Source organism: Biomphalaria glabrata, chromosome 1 (genome assembly GCF_947242115.1).
Source record: "Biomphalaria glabrata chromosome 1, xgBioGlab47.1, whole genome shotgun sequence".
In the NCBI taxonomy this organism is placed as follows: Eukaryota; Metazoa; Mollusca; class Gastropoda; family Planorbidae; genus Biomphalaria; species Biomphalaria glabrata.
The window spans coordinates 77,385,054-77,404,512 of NC_074711.1; the positions used below are offsets into that span (position 1 = coordinate 77,385,054).

General features: G+C 40.7%; 1 non-coding gene across 1 annotated transcript; it reads left to right on the forward strand.

Annotated features, from left to right (window-relative positions):
* Positions 1 to 14,283: 14,283 nt before the first annotated feature.
* On the forward strand, positions 14,284 to 14,355 carry Trnag-ucc (transfer RNA glycine (anticodon UCC)). The gene has a single exon. It is a non-coding gene; the product is annotated as a tRNA-Gly (tRNA).
* Positions 14,356 to 19,459: the final 5,104 nt, after the last annotated feature.

Here is a 19,459-nt window from a genome sequence, read left to right on the forward strand (position 1 = left end):
GCAGACTGTGTAACGCTGCACGTGTGGCGTTCTGAAAACTCCCGAGGCACATCTGCAAATCTTCGGCGGCACACTAGTGTGCCGCGGCACACAGTTTGAGAAACACTGTACTAGATTTTTCTAAGGCTTTTGACAAAGTTCACCACCATAGTTTGCTTAAAAAATTAAAATATTTCGGCATTAATGGTCCACTGCATCAGTGGATTAAAGACTTTCTGATAGGGAGAGAACAAACTGTAATAATAAATGGCTCTAAATCAACACCGATAACAGTAAACTCAGGTGTACCTCAAGGAACAGTCTTGGGTCCACTACTATTTTTAATTTACATAAATGATTTACCAAATTGCATTACTTCAGGAACAAAAGTCAGATTATTTGCAGACGATTGCATAATATATAGAACAATAAAAACAACACAAGACACAGATATTTTACAAAGAGAATTAGATGAATTACAAAAATGGGAATCAAATCGGAGCATGTCTTTCCACCCAGAAAAATGTCAGTTGTTAAGAGTAACAAAAAAACTAAAACAAATTAATTCCACTTATCTTATTCATGGCAAACCAGTAACACAGACTAAAAACGCAAAATACCTAGGTGTTATAATAAATGAAAAACTGTCATGGAATCCACATATTGATGAAACTACAAAAAAATCAAACAAAGCATTAGGATTTATTAAAAGAAATTTCTATAAATCAAATAAGAACATAAAACTAAAATGTTATTTAACCTTGGTTAGGCCAATAATAGAATATGCATCCTCTGTTTGGGACCCCTCAACTCAAGAAAACATTAAGAAACTAGAACAGACACAAAATAGAGCAGTGCGATTCATAACAAACGAATATTCACATTTGACTAGAGTAACACCTTTAGTAAAATCACTAAATTTAGAAAGCCTTCAGGACAGAAGGCTCAAAAGTAAAGTAGCAATAATACATAAAACACTGAACCATAATCTTCAAATACAAAAACAAAATTTAATAAAATACTCTGAAAGACACAAAGATAAAGGCACATTCCTCGTCCCATATGCTAGGACAAATTTGTACAAATAATCCTTCTTCCCTAGTGCTACTAGAGCATGGAATGGGTTGCCTGAGCTAGCCAGGAAAACCAGTGACTTGGCAGAATTTAAGTCATTGGTTAATATGCATGATTAAATGCATGACGCGTAGGACGTAATCATCTTCTTTTTTTGAAGTAACGTCTGTATTATATAAGATAAGATAAGAAGACATGGAAGCAGATAAAGAAAGCTGGGGATACTGGAATGACATGGAAGCAGATGAAGAAAGCCGGGGATACTGGAATGACATGAGAGCAGATGAAGAAAGCTGGGGATACTGGAATGACATGAGAGCAGATGAAGAAAGCTGGGGATACTGGAATGACATAAGAGCAGATAAAGAAAGCTGGGGATACTGGAATTACATGGAAGCAGATGAAGAAAGCTGGGGATACTGGAATGACATGGAAGCAGATAAAGAAAGCTGGGGATACTGGAATGACATGGAAGCAGATAAAGAAAGCTGGGGATACTGGAATGACATGAGAGCAGATGAAGAAAACTGGGGATACTGGAATGACATGAGAGCAGATGAAGAAATTTGGGGATACTGGAATGACATGGAAGTAGATGAAGAAAGCTGGGGATACTGGAATGACATGGAAGTAGATGAAGAAAGCTGGGGATACTGGAATGACATGGAAGCAGATGAAGAAAGCTGGGGATACTGGAATGACATGGAAGTAGATGAAGAAAGCTGGGGATACTGGAATGACCTGAGAGCAGATGAAGAAAGCTGGGGATACTGGAATGACATGGAAGTAGATGAAGAAAGCTGGGGATACTGGAATGACATGGACGCAGATGAAGAAAGCTGGGGATACTGGAATGACATGGAAGTAGATGAAGAAAGCTGGGGATACTGGAATGACCTGAGAGCAGATGAAGAAAGCTGGGGATACTGGAATGACATGAGAGCAGATGAAGAAAACTGGGGATACTGGAATGACATGGAAGCAGATGAAGAAAACTGGGGATACTGGAATGACATGGAAGCAGATGAAGAAAGCTGGGGATACTGCAATGACATGAGAGCAGATGAAGAAAGCTGGGGATACTGGAATGACATGAGAGCAGATAAGGAAAGCTGGGGATACTGGAATGACATGGAAGCAGATGAAGAAAGCTGGGGATACTGGAATGACATGAGAGCAGATAAGGAAAGCTGGGGATACTGGAATGACATGGAAGCAGATGAAGAAAGCTGGGGATACTGGAATGACATGGAAGCAGATGAAGAAAGCTGGGGATACTGGAATGACATGAGAGCAGATGAAGAAAGCTGGGGATACTGGAATGACATGGAATTAGATGAAGAAAGCTGGGGATACTGGAATGACATGGAAGCAGATGAAGAAAGCGGGGGATACTGGAATGACATGAGAGCAGATGAAGAAAGCCGGGGATACTGGAATGACATGAGAGCAGATGAAGAAAGCCGGGGATACTGGAATGACATGAGAGCAGATGAAGAAAGCTGGGGATACTGGAATGACATGGAAGCAGATGAAGAAAACTGGGGATACTGGAATGACATGGAAGCAGATGAAGAAAGCTGGGGATACTGGAATGACATGAGAGCAGATGAAGAAAGCCGGGGATACTGGAATGACATGAGAGCAGATGAAGAAAGCTGGGGATACTGGAATGACATGGAAGCAGATGAAGAAAACTGGGGATACTGGAATGACATGGAAGCAGATGAAGAAAGATGGGGATACTGGAATGACATGGAAGCAGATGAAGAAAGCTGGGGATACTGGAATGACATGAGAGCAGATGAAGAAAGCTGGGGATACTGGAATGACATGAGAGCAGATAAAGAAAGCTGGGGATACTGGAATGACATGGAAGCAGATGAAGAAAGCTGGGGATACTGGAATGACATGGAAGTAGATGAAGAAAGCTGGGGATACTGGAATGACCTGAGAGCAGATGAAGAAAGCTGGGGATACTGGAATGACATGAGAGCAGATAAAGAAAGCTGGGGATACTGGAATGACATGGAAGCAGATAAAGAAAGCTGGGGATACTGGAATGACATGGAAGCAGATAAAGAAAGCTGGGGATACTGGAATGACATGGAAGCAGATAAAGAAAGCTGGGGATACTGGAATGACATGGAAGCAGATGAAGAAAGCTGGGGATACTGGAATGACATGGAAGTAGATGAAGAAAGCTGGGGATACTGGAATGTTCTGAGAGCAGATGAAGAAAGCTGGGGATACTGGAATGACATGAGAGCAGATAAAGAAAGCTGGGGATACTGGAATGACATGGAAGCAGATGAAGAAAGCTGGGGATACTGGAATGACATGGAAGTAGATGAAGAAAGCTGGGGATACTGGAATGACCTGAGAGCAGATGAAGAAAGCTGGGGATACTGGAATGACATGGAAGCAGATGAAGAAAGCCGGGGATACTGGAATGACATGGAAGCAGATGAAGAAAGCTGGGGATACTGGAATGACATGAGAGCAGATGAAGAAAGCTGGGGATACTGGAATGACATGGAAGCAGATAAAGAAAGCTGGGGATACTGGAATGACATGGAAGCAGATGAAGAAAGCTGGGGATACTGGAATGACATGCTAGCAGATGAAGAAAGCGGGGGATACTGGAATGACATGAGAGCAGATGAAGAAAGCTGGGGATACTGGAATGACATGAGAGCAGATGAAGAAAGCTGGGGATACTGGAATGACATGGAAGCAGATGAAGAAAGCTGGGGATACTGGAATGACATGGAAGCAGATGAAGAAAGCTGGGGATACTGGAATGACCTGAGAGCAGATGAAGAAAGCTGGGGATACTGGAATGACATGCTAGCAGATGAAGAAAGCGGGGGATACTGGAATGACATGAGAGCAGATGAAGAAAGCTGGGGATACTGGAATGACATGAGAGCAGATGAAGAAAGCTGGGGATACTGGAATGACATGGAAGCAGATGAAGAAAGCTGGGGATACTGGAATGACATGAGAGCAGATAAGGAAAGCTGGGGATACTGGAATGACATGAGAGCAGATGAAGAAAGCTGGGGATACTGGAATGACATGGAAGCAGATGAAGAAAGCTGGGGATACTGGAATGACATGGAAGCAGATGAAGAAAGCTGGGGATACTGGAATGACATGGAAGCAGATGAAGAAAGCTGGGGATACTGGAATGACATGAGAGCAGATGAAGAAAGCTGGGGATACTGGAATGACATGGAAGCAGATGAAGAAAGCTGGGGATACTGGAATGACATGGGAGCAGATGAAGAAAGCTGGGGATACTGGAATGACATGGAAGCAGATGAAGAAAGCTGGGGATACTGGAATGACATGAGAGCAGATGAAGAAAGCTGGGGATACTGGAATGACATGGAAGCAGATAAGGAAAGCTGGGGATACTGGAATGACATGGAAGCAGATGAAGAAAGCTGGGGATACTGAAATGACATGGAAGGAGATGAAGAAAGCTGGGGATACTGGAATGACATGGAAGCAGATGAAGAAAGCTTGGGATACTGGAATGACATGGAAGCAGATGAAGAAAGCTGGGGATACTGGAATGACATGGAAGCAGATGAAGAAAGCTGGGGATACTGGAATGACATGAGAGCAGATGAAGAAAGCTGGGGATACTGGAATGACCTGAGAGCAGATGAAGAAAGCTGGGGATACTGGAATGACATGAGAGCAGATGAAGAAAACTGGGGATACTGGAATGACATGAGAGCAGATGAAGAAAGCTGGGGATACTGGAATGACCTGAGAGCAGATGAAGAAAGCTGGGGATACTGGAATGACATGGAAGCAGATGAAGAAAGCTGGGGATACTGGAATGACATGAGAGCAGATAAAGAAAGCTGGGGATACTGGAATGACATGGAAGCAGATGAAGAAAGCTGGGGATACTGGAATGACATGGAAGCAGATGAAGAAAGCTGGGGATACTGGAATGACATGAGAGCAGATAAAGAAAGCTGGGGATACTGGAATGACATGGAAGCAGATGAAGAAAGCTGGGGATATTGGAATGACATGCTAGTAGATGAAGAAAGCTGGGGATAATGGAATGACATGGAAGTAGATGAAGAAAACCGGGGATACTGGAATGACCTGAGAGCAGATGAAGAAAGCTGGGGATACTGGAATGACCTGAGAGCAGATGAAGAAAGCTGGGGATACTGGAATGACCTGAGAGCAGATGAAGAAAGCGGGGGATAGTGGAATGACATGGAAGCAGATGAAGAAAGCGGGGGATACTGGAATGACATGAGAGCAGATGAAGAAAGCTGGGGATAATGGAATGACATGAGAGCAGATGAAGAAAGCTGGGGATACTGGAATGACATGGAAGCAGATGAAGAAAGCTGGGGATACTGGAATGACATGAGAGCAGATAAGGAAAGCTGGGGATACTGGAATGACATGAGAGCAGATGAAGAAAGCTGGGGATACTGGAATGACATGGAAGCAGATGAAGAAAGCTGGGGATACTGGAATGACATGGAAGCAGATGAAGAAAGCTGGGGATACTGGAATGACATGGAAGCAGATGAAGAAAGCTGGGGATACTGGAATGATATGAGAGCAGATGAAGAAAGCTGGGGATACTGGAATGACATGGAAGCAGATGAAGAAAGCTGGGGATACTGGAATGACATGGGAGCAGATGAAGAAAGCTGGGGATACTGGAATGACATGGAAGCAGATGAAGAAAGCTGGGGATACTAGAATGACATGAGAGCAGATGAAGAAAGCTGGGGATACTGGAATGACATGGAAGCAGATAAGGAAAGCTGGGGATACTGGAATGACATGGAAGCAGATGAAGAAAGCTGGGGATACTGGAATGACATGGAAGCAGATGAAGAAAGCTGGGGATACTGGAATGACATGGAAGCAGATGAAGAAAGCTTGGGATACTGGAATGACATGGAAGCAGATGAAGAAAGCTGGGGATACTGGAATGACATGGAATCAGATGAAGAAAGCTGGGGATACTGGAATGACATGAGAGCAGATGAAGAAAGCTGGGGATACTGGAATGACCTGAGAGCAGATGAAGAAAGCTGGGGATACTGGAATGACATGAGAGCAGATGAAGAAAACTGGGGATACTGGAATGACATGAGAGCAGATGAAGAAAGCTGGGGATACTGGAATGACCTGAGAGCAGATGAAGAAAGCTGGGGATACTGGAATGACATGGAAGCAGATGAAGAAAGCTGGGGATACTGGAATGACATGAGAGCAGATAAAGAAAGCTGGGGATACTGGAATGACATGGAAGCAGATGAAGAAAGCTGGGGATACTGGAATGACATGGAAGCAGATGAAGAAAGCTGGGGATACTGGAATGACATGGAAGCAGATGAAGAAAGCTGGGGATACTGGAATGACATGAGAGCAGATAAAGAAAGCTGGGGATACTGGAATGACATGGAAGCAGATGAAGAAAGCTGGGGATACTGGAATGACATGCTAGTAGATGAAGAAAGCTGGGGATACTGGAATGACATGGAAGTAGATGAAGAAAACCGGGGATACTGGAATGACCTGAGAGCAGATGAAGAAAGCTGGGGATACTGGAATGACCTGAGAGCAGATGAAGAAAGCTGGGGATACTGGAATGACCTGAGAGCAGATGAAGAAAGCGGGGGATAGTGGAATGACATGGAAGCAGATGAAGAAAGCTGGGGATACTGGAATGACCTGAGAGCAGATGAAGAAAGCTGGGGATACTGGAATGACATGCTAGCAGATGAAGAAAGCTGCTCAGAGCCGAGTTCGGTGGAGACGTATGGTTGTGGTTCAATGCCCCTCTGGAGGAGACGTTTGGTTGGGGTTCAATGCCCCTCTGGAGGAGACGTATGGTTGGGGTTCAATGCCCCTCTGGAGGAGACATGTCATTAAGCCAAGTTTTAATGTAGATACTAGAAAGGGGCCATTCTATAAAGCAGGTGGAGGGGGGGGAACTTTTGGAATCTGTTAGTGTGTTGTCATATTTTTTCCAATTCTTTCTTGCTATCTTTTCTCTCTCTCTGTCTGTCTTTTTTTTTTCTCTCTCTCTCTCTGACTGATTATTCTGTTTCTTTCACGATGATTGAACGATCTCTTTATGAGAGGGGGAAAAAGGAAAAAAAAAAAAATTAAAATACAAAAACAAAGGTTTTGATTGATGACATGACCCCCTTCCCACCAACCCCCCTCCCAAGCCTCTGTCAATCAAGTGGTTAATTGTCTGTAAAATCCCGTTCAGTTTCCATCTACAACTTATCAACAAAAAAAATCGTAAATATTGTAAAATATTTACGTTGCAAATATTTCCATAATTTATAGAAAAAAAAACAACAAATTTACAACCGCAATTTTCATTGTGCAAAATAAAAAAACAACTTTTTGGCAGATCTCAATGATTCAAGACATGTTTTTTTCTGGTTACGTCACTGATTCTCAACTTGGGGATGATAAAATAAAAGAGATTTGTTATTACTGACCATGTACTTGGAACAACTAGAACATTTTCATGATGGAAACATCCAGCAGACAGATTTCGTAAGTCCAGCGATAAAATCTTCCTGAAGGTGAAATAGCAAAAAATGACACTTCCTTTTTTTTTTTTTAAATTTGGCGCGCGATTGTCGACACTTACGAAAACAAATTAATCTTGCACTCGTTAGATTCCGTCTATTATCGTTCTCTCTCTTCGTGAGCGGAAGGAAAAGATTTTGTGGACCGGAAATTCCTAAAGCTGACATTTGTTGTTAGCCTTAGTAAAGAAACTGATGGAATTAAATAAACAACAAAAAAAATATTATTCTGCTTACCTATAACTAGAGAAGTGTATTTAATTGATTTATATTAGATAATAATGTATATTTTGCAAACCATTAAATACACTGATAACTGCTTGCTCGAAGCCCACGTGAAAGACTTCTTACAACCATAAAGTCAAAGACCAATATCAGCTTCAGAAAGTAGGGATTTTTTTTTTTTTTTTTTTCAATTTCTCATTTAAAAGTATTAAACTGCCGTCTGAACGCTCGTGTTAGTTTGTAGCAGTCACATAGTGTTTAAGAGAAAGTATTCTACCTAGATATACAATCAAGAAACTGAAAAATAGTCAGATGATATATGAAGGAATTTTTTTTTAGGTGTGGAGGGGAAGTAAGGAATTATAGAACTCATGGGCCAAATATGCGTAGCGAAGCACTAATACCAGAAAAAAAATATGTATTTTGGCCGCTTTCGGGCTAAGGAAGATTATAGCTCATCCTTTAGTGATAAGATAAAAGCTTGGACAAGAGCTACTCCTCCCGTAACGCCCTAACAAGAGGTTTTGGTGTACAGCGTAGCGCCTCGTAGCTCTCATACAGATTCAATAACTTTTCACAAACCACCCCCTCCCCCCGAAATTAAGGAAGAATAGCGACACTCAGTTTTGCGACATCATTTCCACCGTTAAAGCAAAATAGCTTTGCGAAGTAAAAGGCTAAAGTAAGATATAGTAATATACTGAACTGTGTAATCCGAGTTCCATACAGTAGTAATAGTCTGGCTCCTATGTTATTACCTCCATTGTTTATGGTACATTCGACTGCCACTTACTTCGATGTACTTGTAGGTTTGGTGTTTGTATTTTTTTTATATCAAACGTTGTCAAGTGGGTCTGAAAATAAAACTAGCGTTGAACTCATTTCCTTTACGATTGTTGTTATTATTATACAACTTTAGCAACTAGTGACGATTTTTCTCAATACCAAAATCGAGATTGACTTAAAGAAAAAGAAAATTCACAGTAGTCCCCCTTTCCCTGTCCAGTTCCGAGTGACCTAAAAATGTTGCAGGCTTGTATCGCCCTCTGACCAACAAACGTCTTTATCTTGGTTTAAAATCCCTGGTCTTTATTTCCACTACCGAAATGTATTTTTTTTTAAATAAAATGATTTTATTATATTAAATGAAAGAATCCTTTGTACATTTGTCTAAGTAATGTTTGGAATAGTTTCTACAACTAAGACTCAGTCATTAGGAAAGTAAATAGAACATAAGTCAAAGATAAACCAGTCCAACTAAAATCACGTGATATTCTACTCTGTAGTTAACACAAAATATTGTTTCAACTTTATTATTTTTTTTTTCGAATTCTTCAAGATGTCTCAATGTTGTTATTTCAACCATTTTTGTTCACTCTGATTTTTGTGTTCATGCATTCAAGTCCCTCCGCCGATAAATCTCTTTAGCCCTTTGATTCACAATCAATAGATATTTATTGGTCGCTGACGTAGAGACATTTTTAACGAGGTTTTTTTTTCCTATTTTGAGTATGTTTGTGTTTGACAGCATGTGTGTGTATGTGTGTGTATGTGTGTGTGTATGAGCGTGTGTGTGAACGTGTCTAAAAAATCTGCTCTGTGGTCAGAGGTTCTCATGGACTACACCTATTAAGACTCTTCACCATCATCCGAAATGGTGTCACTTAGCAACAAACAAACGGTTACATCTGTGGTATGAAGCCTTTCATGAGAATGAGAAACACAACGGAAAGAAATTGTCTTCCCTTTACTGCTACAACAAATAGTGATCGTTACTTTTGAAATTGTTTGACATGCTCCTTCAGAGTTGAAGATAATCTACTTCCTAGTTCAAACCTTCCTCAGGGGAATGGACACATGCAGGGTATGAACCCCGGGACCACCGAGATGTCCGAACGACAGTCAGGCGCGAATATCTCTCAACCAGGCAGCTTTGACTTTTGACTCGGATTAAAAAAAATTCCCTCAATCTCGCCTCCAGACAATTCAGTCGTCTGCAGACCAACCTTCTTTCAAAATCAGCACAAGGAACATTGAAACTAGAACGTCCGTCGTCAAAATGCATTAGTTCATAACAAAAAAAAATTTTTTTAAAAAGCATTACTTCCAATTAGATTTTTTACGGCCAAATAAACTTTTATTTTAAAATAATCTTTATTGATTCTTTTAAAAGGTTTTATGATTGCCAATAATCTTGCAGCCAGTGACAAATTACGCACACTACAAAAAAAAATGTCGATTTAGCAATATTAAAATCGCTTGGCCTGCAGAAAAGAAAAAAAAAACTGGCCTTATCCTCTCACAGCAACCAACCTGGCCAGTGTAGATTTAAAAGGAAAAAAAACGCTTCGGCTTTGTTTGGCAACAACATGAGCTCAGCGACTAAAATAGAAAGTCAGGCCAAGCAACGACGTCACGCCAAGAGTACAACTCGGGGCTAGAAGGGAAGGGGAGAGAAGCGAACATTTATTACAAGTTGTAAGAGAGGGAGGGGGGAAGAGAAGAAAGTAGGTCGAGGCAAGCGAGCTCTATTTTTATATAAATAAAAAAGTAGTGAGGAAAGAAAATGGGCGAAACGAAAAAAAAAAAAAAAAAAGCGCAGGGGGGGAATCTTGATTTTGAAAGGTTGGTTGAGAGCGCGAGCTGAAGCAGCTTGCTCGCAGCGCTAAGACGAGGCGAGTTTTTCTGCAGCGGTGAGGTTCAAAAAAAGTTAACCAATCAAATCTCTCCTTACAATTTCATCGCCCGCCACTTTCCATGATTGCCTTATAATGATTTCAAACACTTTACTTTCACTAAGACTAAAAACCTAAACACAACTATTTTTAAGCGCACAGTATTTAACGTTTATGGTAATTCTGTACTTTTTTTTTTGTTTGTTTCTATATATAGATCTAGATTTTATTCGAAAAATACATTGAGTCTTTTTTTTTTAAGTTGGGTGACTGGAGATGGCGTGAATAGGATTCGAACCTAGGAACACAATGTGATTGATTCAATGTAATAGGCTCACTACCACAGCTAAATTACGGTTAGAGACACACACAAAACTCATAAACCACTTATGAATCTATTACTATTATTTCGACCAGCATTTTGGCAACATCGGGGCTCGATTCTTCTAAAACCCTGGACAGTCAACACAAGAACTTTTACTTTACTTCTATTAGCTCAAACGAAGTGCTCAAGAAATAAATTTATTTATAACATACGACAGACAAAAAAATACGATTGAATTTGAGCTTCTATCTTTCTTTAATCCATTTGACTCCCAGTGCAGCATAAGGCCGAAGCAGTTCTTCGACATCGAACCTGGGCGATTCCCCTCAGCTGGGCCCATGTCCATCCTGCCTTCTTTGCTTCTTGTTCCACTGATTTCCTCCATGATTTGCTTTGGTCAGCCTTTCTCGTACTCTGTGGGTTCCAGTCCAGAGCCTGCTTTGCTCTATTTTTCCTTGTTCTTCGCATTGTATGTCCAATCCAGCGCCTTTGAGTCTCTACAGTTCTTACTCTATTGGGTTTTGGCTGGGTTGTTTCCCACGGGCTGCAGTTAGAGATTTTGCTCGGATTTGTTTGAGTAACTATAGTCTTTACATTTTATTCTCAACTACTATGTGTATGATTACTTTTTATACGGCTCTAGTTTAGATTCTAATAGTATAACTATCAGAATACCCATTTTGACAGTTCTATCCAGCAGACGATATTTAAAGGGAAACTCCGATAGTTTTTCAAATTTTAGTTATTGACTTATTTAAATTCTGCGTAAAAAGTTGTAATAGTAAACATTATATCATTTTTTATTTAAATGCTCAGAAAATTTTATATTTAATAAATTAGACAGAAAATTCTTCACGCCCCCCCCCCCCAAAAAACGGGGTTCTGCCAGATTTTGTTTTAAGTTATTTCATGCGTCACTTCCCTAAACAATACTGAAAGAGAAACTTGATTTAACCAATCGTATCGCTTCATTCTTACAGTAGCCGTTATGCTTAGTGACGGACTAGTCCAGAGCTATGATACAGTTATATATATAAACATGTATAGATAGATCCAAAAGCATTAGGATAACCAACTCGAGAAAAAAAAGTAACATTTTCATCTAAGCCTCTCCCTATCCCAAGAAGTAAATAGATCGTGTGTCTGAATGATTCGAACAAGCTGGTCAGTGTAAGGCTAGTCGAGACTACGTGTAGTCGGTCATGACAAGACAACCAAGCGATAGTGTTTGTTGTGTGTTGAGTGGTCTGGCGAGAAAATACACACTGCCGTAATTAGTCAAGCATGTAAATCTACTTTTAATACGCAATTTTTCTTTGCTTACAAGATCCTAGATCTAACTGCATAGACAAAGATATATTTCTTTTACGAGAATGTAAACTTTGCTGTATGGTCTCCTGTTATACAATAAGTCAGTAGATTAAAACACCTTTGTGACGTCACATAGAAACCCGGTGAAAGTCTGACTGTTTTGGATGCGCAGGAAAATTACGTCGGAAAAACATCAATTACTAAGTTATTATTGCAAATAAAAAAAAAAAGAATAATATATTCATTATCTGTAAATCAAAACACATATTATATCAAAAATTGTCAAAACCATCGGAGTTTCCCTTTAACAATGTAATAAAAAGATATCTACATATAGAATTATATACTACTAATAATGAAATAAAAATTTAGGCTGATGTAGGGCGCTGGACAAGAGAAAAAAAAGAGGGATGGGGGCGAGGGGTGTGGCGAGATGCTTAAATCGCTTGGTTACCTATCAAGGGGGCTCGAGGTCGAAACCCGACTCGTGTTTACCGAGCGTCTAAAGGCAGCACGGAACACCTTCTCCTAGATACCCCCTTCCCCTACCGGTCCACCAAAGAGATTGAACAAGCGCGCTGAGCATGCTATAAGTAGGACATTTTCGCTATAGAAACTCTCTCCTTGTCGGACTTCATTAAGCCGATGTTAAGTTCAATTCTATTTAATTTACATTTTTGGAATATTAATTTCACATTGTAAAGAAGCTGTTGATGGCTACCCCCCCCCCCCCCCCCTAGACACACGCTTTCAAAAATCTTTTATTTAAAGAAAAAAAAATGCTTGGCCAATACACTGAAATCTTTTAGCTGGTGTGATTTTTAAGAGGATGGGGAAACTATCTGTATCGTCTACAGGGATACATAAAAAGTCGTATGTACATTTTTTGTCAATCGTATCCTTTGAACGTAATATATGTCAGTGACTAGCACTTTTTTTTTTTCAAATCCTCAACAGTCAGCGCTCTCTGACTTCAATGTGTTCTGTTGCTTGGATCAAGCTTTACCTACTTAATTATATGCTTTTTTTTTTCCCTTCAGCTAGTTCTTGCTCTACATCTAGTACTCAGCGAACTTCGCGACCTAATTTCAATGCGTGACGTAGCATATGTTTGGGGGGGGGGGATTAAGTTGTGAAAGTGAAAGAACGAAAGAGAGGAGGGAGGTATGAAAGGGAGCGGGGGGATACTACAGTAACGACTTGTTATGCCAGGACTTGACTAGTACATATAATAAGTAGAGTACAGTTACTGTCATGTTTATTCGCTTTACAAAGTAACTGTTTACTACGCCTACAGGCAGCGCCCCCCCCCCCACTAAATGAAAAAGTCAGATGCTGGGGGTTGGGGAGTGTGCGAAAGTACTAACTGGGTTAATAGCTTTGTTATTGGGGGGAAAAAAACACCACCACAACTTCGAACAACGTCAGAGCTAGGAAACGAATCACTCAACTTATCTGACAAGGAACAAAAAAAATATAATAATATTATCCTCGTGATAAGAATTCGGAAAATTTTGTTGTTACCGGTATTTTCGCTTTTTTTTATACACGTTGTAGTATCCCGCTGGGTTCCCTTATATCCGCATTCAAGCGATACTACAGAATAAGGTCAAATAAGTATTTTTTCCCCCCTAGGAGCATAAGTAGGTCATGTCAATGCGTAAACTATTCAAGTGTTTCACAAAGGCATTAGACATGATACCGAGGTTATATTAAAACCTTCACCATCACAGACTTCAAGGTATTAAATATAGTGCTTTGAAAGAGATCGTATGCTGAAACGGTTCGATCTATCATGTTGAAGCAGTGTTGGAATCCTTGATCTTGCTGTAACCTAGATTCACAAGTTTAGAATGAGAGCCGGACTGTTTACCTCTCACTCTCGTAGTAGAGCGCGCGTAGCAGTATTACAAATCTGTTAGCTAATAAATGTTTTAAATAGGTCCTTCTCATATACTAGACTATATTTTGAATAATAAAAAAACGTTCTTATGCTAACCCTAACCTGCTTCAAATTTGGCCCTTATTATTTTATTTCATGTAAAATGTGTATATTTTTGTAAAATATTTTCTTTTGTTAACAGCGTCGGTGGTGTAAAGGTTAGCATGGTTGCCTTCCAAGCAATCGATCCGGGTTCGATTCCCGGCTGACGCATGATTTTTTTTAAAAATAAAATAGGACAGATGTTCTTGCATTCTATTGTTTTATGTTTTAATTCCACCTGGTAGCATTCTATTTAACCACCTGTTATACGGCACTTAAATGTTATTTAGTAAGGATTATAAAAGCTTGTTCTCGTATATATTCACGCAGTGCTTTATTGTGACGGTACGCACCGGTACGGCGTACCGGCACCTTTTTCAATGTGGGGAAAAATATTTCTTTTCTTGAATTTTAACGTTTATGATTAATTTATTAGTAGTTAAAAGTTAGGCAATCCATCACTGAGTAACGGCATCTATTTCTTTACAAAAAAAGTACTGTGTATATATTTATATATAACTGCATCCTATATATTTCTCTCTCATTCTTTCGCTTCTTTACTGTTATTGTGCACTGGATGGCTGCCTGGTCGTGCGGTTTGCGCGCTGGACTGTCGTTTGGATTTATCGATGATCCCGGGTTCAAACCCTGCCCGCTCCCACCCCCCATCGTCCTGCGGGAGGTTTTGACTAGGAAGTAAACTATCTTCAACTCTGATGGAACATCTGAAACAGTTAAAACATTTTACAACATTTGTACAAATAAGTAAATACAATGCTTCAAGACCTAAGAAATATACTGGACAAACATTTATTCTAAATTGATTTACGGACTAGGAGGTCCACAAGTGCCCAACCACACACACACACACACACACAGGTTATTGGTCCATACTTTTAAAAGTGTGTCTCTTCTTTCTCGCAACGTCACGTGCTACCAACACGGTGCACACTTCACAGCGTGACTTCTAGAAACACCACAGCGGAATTCCAACACGACTTTACGTTACATACTGTCCCTGTCCTATACTTTGATGTCGCTTGTGCGTCTCAGGGCTCTAGAGATAGTTTTGCAGTAGACGTTTTGAGCACGTCATGGTCCTTTTTGTCGCCCCGTTTTTTTTTATTAGTATCCACTTCCCCTTTTCAATGTCTCTCTCTCTCTCTCCCTGTCTCTCTTTCTCCCTTTCTCTCTCTTCCTGTCTCTCTTTCTCTCTCTCTTCCTCTCTCTCTCTCTCTCTCTTTCTCTCTCTCTCCCCGCCTTCATTGAACTAGAATGGACTATTAGGTCACTAGTTTGTATAGGTCAGTTATGTCCAAACTACGGCCCGTGACACGGTGCTGTCCGGCCCTTCGACATGTCTTCCCACATTACATAAATACTGAAAGTCTTAGATTCCATTGGACCCGACGTCTTTTTATTTTTGAGCTGATATGACACGTGTGTTGGAAATTTAATTGATCCCCGGACTGAACAAGGTTGCGAACCACGTGATCTAGGTCAATACCAAACATGTAACTTAGCGTTCTGAGGGTTTAGTTGAGGGCAATGGTTGGAAGGGGGAGTGAAACTAGGCTGGGTGCACCCTACCCCACTGACACCCTAGATGTTCTAATATACACCAGGCGTCCTACTCACATGTTGACTCAGGGTTTGAACTCAAGACCAGTGGCTTAACAGTCAGGCCTTAGGTGTACGACAACTTTACTTTTTTTTCTGTGTAGATGATGCGGGGGGGGGGGGGTAGTTTGTCTGCAGAGTCACTTGACCTGTATGGGAGCTTAGGGGCACTGCTCCTAACAGCAGAGTTTCTCGCCAAGGCTCTTCGGTAGGACTTTTCTTCCATCTTTATTGTTGCCCCTCTAATCTCAGATGCCGTTAGCGTGGATGTAGAATAAAGAATTGGGTAACTGTACTGTGGTGTAGTAAAGTTGCCTATAGAAGCAAGATACGTTTTTGAAAGATCATGTCCGGTATTTCATCATCGCCCACCTCTAAATCTCGAGTACTCTGTGCTCGGTACGAAGAGTCTTGTGTACCCAAACATGTGTCTGGTTTCCTAACGGTGGAGGGGATTTGTGGCGAGGTCCAGGGTTAACTGGTGCAGAGCAATGTAACGTTAGTACTTTCTCACAACACACACCCAAGCGCGGGCGCACACACACACACACACTCATACACATATTTCACGTACGCAGCAGATGTCGTCATGGACACACCGCAAATGTACTCATGCGCTAAACACACGCACACGTATTCACTCGCACGGATAATACGCATACACACACACACACATACACACGCCCTCACAGTTATGATTCGTTGGGAAATGTTTTAGAGTAGAACAGTTGCCGAGCTGCGAATCCTTTACATCAAACCGTTAAACTATGTCTACCGAACCAGTGGTAACCGTTTCACCCAAACCGGTGAGGCTTAACCAATTTTCCGAATCTTTGAGATAGGGGCATCTGTAACCAAAATGTCAAGTCCAATTTGGGGCACCAGGGCATTGCTGGCAGGGGAGGAGTGCATTCACCGTGAATAGTCCACAGCATGGCCATATCATTGATATGACAAGGTGGATAAGTACTTTTTGGTTGTTTGGTAACCAAGTGCACCGATTTAGTACATAATCTAAACTTATTGACTTATTAATTATAAATAGTTCGTCGTCACGTCGTACAGGCATTGATCTCTACTGCCTACAGATTGTGACGTTGCAGGCCAGTGTTCAGGTCTTCTATGACGATTGCTCACAGTTGAATACAGACATAACAAAAACACAAAATAAAAGAAAGAAAGAAGTAAAGTTTCCATTTATGTGCTTGTGATCTATGGGGCAAAGGATGTAAAGGTCATCTGTTTCTGTGGCCAATGTTAACGAGGGTGTCATGCGGTCCTCACAACGACCAATTGCCTTTTCTTTCCCCGACTAATGTCAGGTACCCAATAGAGGTGGGTGGACTCAAAGACGCCCAAAGATCCCGAAATTTAAAATCCCAGTCTTCACCAGGATTAGAACCAGGGACTTCTGGTTCAGAAGCCAAGCGCTTTACGCACATCGCCTCCAAAAGAAAAATTTATAATTTATATTCTTCTTCTTCTTCTTGAAACTGTCAGCTAGAGTTGAGCCTTCGGCTCTTGGAACTCCAGGCCAGCAAAAGTGAACAAGAGCTCCCTTTCACGGCCTGAATGAGAACAGTGTTCTGGCGGGGTGTCAGACTCGCGGCCAGAGACCGCGTGCACAGGGACCCCTGCCATTTTCCTTTTCTATACCAGGCTGACCGTGCAGGACACGCCATTTATGTAACGGCCCCTTGAGGAACTGCGCCTGGTTTGTGACAAGGTTGTGGAAGCTTTTTTAAAACTCCGCACAGTGCAATGAGGATGCTCTCGCACCCCCTTAGGCACGCCCACGGGAGTCTTGTTTTGCTACCCTTTAGCCTAATCGTTTCCTGCTACGATCGTTTCCACCCGGGCGCCACTATGAGAATGGTAGCATGCCCGGGTTATAATTTATATAAAAAAAAAGACACCATGGTCTTCGAATAGAAGGGCTCAGAAAGTATGCATTATGTTTATGATAAAAATAACCAACAAAAAAAAAAAGTAAAATGTAATCTGTTATTTGTTTGCAATACAGAAAAAGAAAGTTATACAATTTGACCGGATTAAAATAAATGTTCAAATGCTTCTTAAAGACTCGAGTTCACATCTTCAGGAAGAAAACAGTCTGCTCTATGCTTGTTCAAAGACCACCGCTGTTAGAAAGTCAGCTCTGACCTTACTGAAAGATTGCAACAATCTCTAAACAAATAAACTCAACACAGAAGGGAATAAATAAACTTCGAGCTTGCATTTTAAAAGCGAATACCGGTTGAAGCCAAGATTTCATAGTTGGCTGGAAGAGCTGCCAACTCTTTTGTTTTTTTAGCATTTCTCGAAAGTTGTTGAAATAAATAAAGTTGAAAGTTGACAAAGATACAAAATGGCTGTCTTAATAGAAGATACTTTGTATTTTTTACAAATAAATAAATATACCAAATATATTTATATATATATATTGCTCAAAGATTTTTTTTTTATTTTGCTCATTTGCCACAAAAAAAGGACCTAACTCTGTTAAACGCTTAGGTCCTGAATGTTTACCTGACTTAAATCCAAATTTCAATGACAATGAAATATTAAACCACATTCAACAACGCCTGTATTTAAGTTCGGACATGTTTCAATTGGTTTGGATTTAGATGTTTCGGACGTTCTTTCAGAAATAAACATCATTAAACCTAGCCACAAATCCAGTAGGACTGCAGGGGATGGCAGGGGTCGAACTCCGGACTATAGTGGTGTTCCACTTAGGGGTTTGCTCTAGAACTATAGACACATCTCTATACATAACATATCCTGAACGTGTATAGACCTATAGCCACGTCTCTATACATAACATATCTCGAACCTGTATAGACCTAGAGCCACATCTCTATACATAACATATCTCGAACCTGTATAGACCTAGAGCCACGTCTCTATACATAACATATCCCGAACCTGTATAGACCTAGAGCCACATCTCTATACATAACATATCCTGAACGTGTATAGACCTAGAGCCACGTCTCTATACATAACATATTCTGAACGTGTATAGACCTAGAGACACATCTCTATACATAACATATCTCGAACGTGTATAGACCTAGAGACACATCTCTATACATAACATATCCCGAACCTGTATAGACCTAGAGACACATCTCTATACATAACATATCCCGAACCTGTATAGACCTAGAGCCACATCTCTATACATAACATATCCTGAACGTGTATAGACCTAGAGACACATCTCTATACATAACATATCTCGAACGTGTATAGACCTAGAGACACATCTCTATACATAACATATCCCGAACCTGTATAGACCTAGAGACACATCTCTATACATAACATATCCCGAACCTGTATAGACCTAGAGCCACATCTCTATACATAACATATCTCGAACGTGTATAGACCTAGAGCCACGTCTCTATACATAACATATCCCGAACCTGTATAGACCTAGAGCCACATCTCTATACATAACATATTCCGAACCTGTATAGACCTAGAGCCACATCTCTATACATAACATATCTCGAACGTGTATAGACCTAGAGCCACGTCTCTATACATAACATATCCCGAACCTGTATAGACCTAGAGTCACATCTCTATACATAACATATTCCGAACCTGTATAGACCTAGAGCCACATCTCTATACATAACAT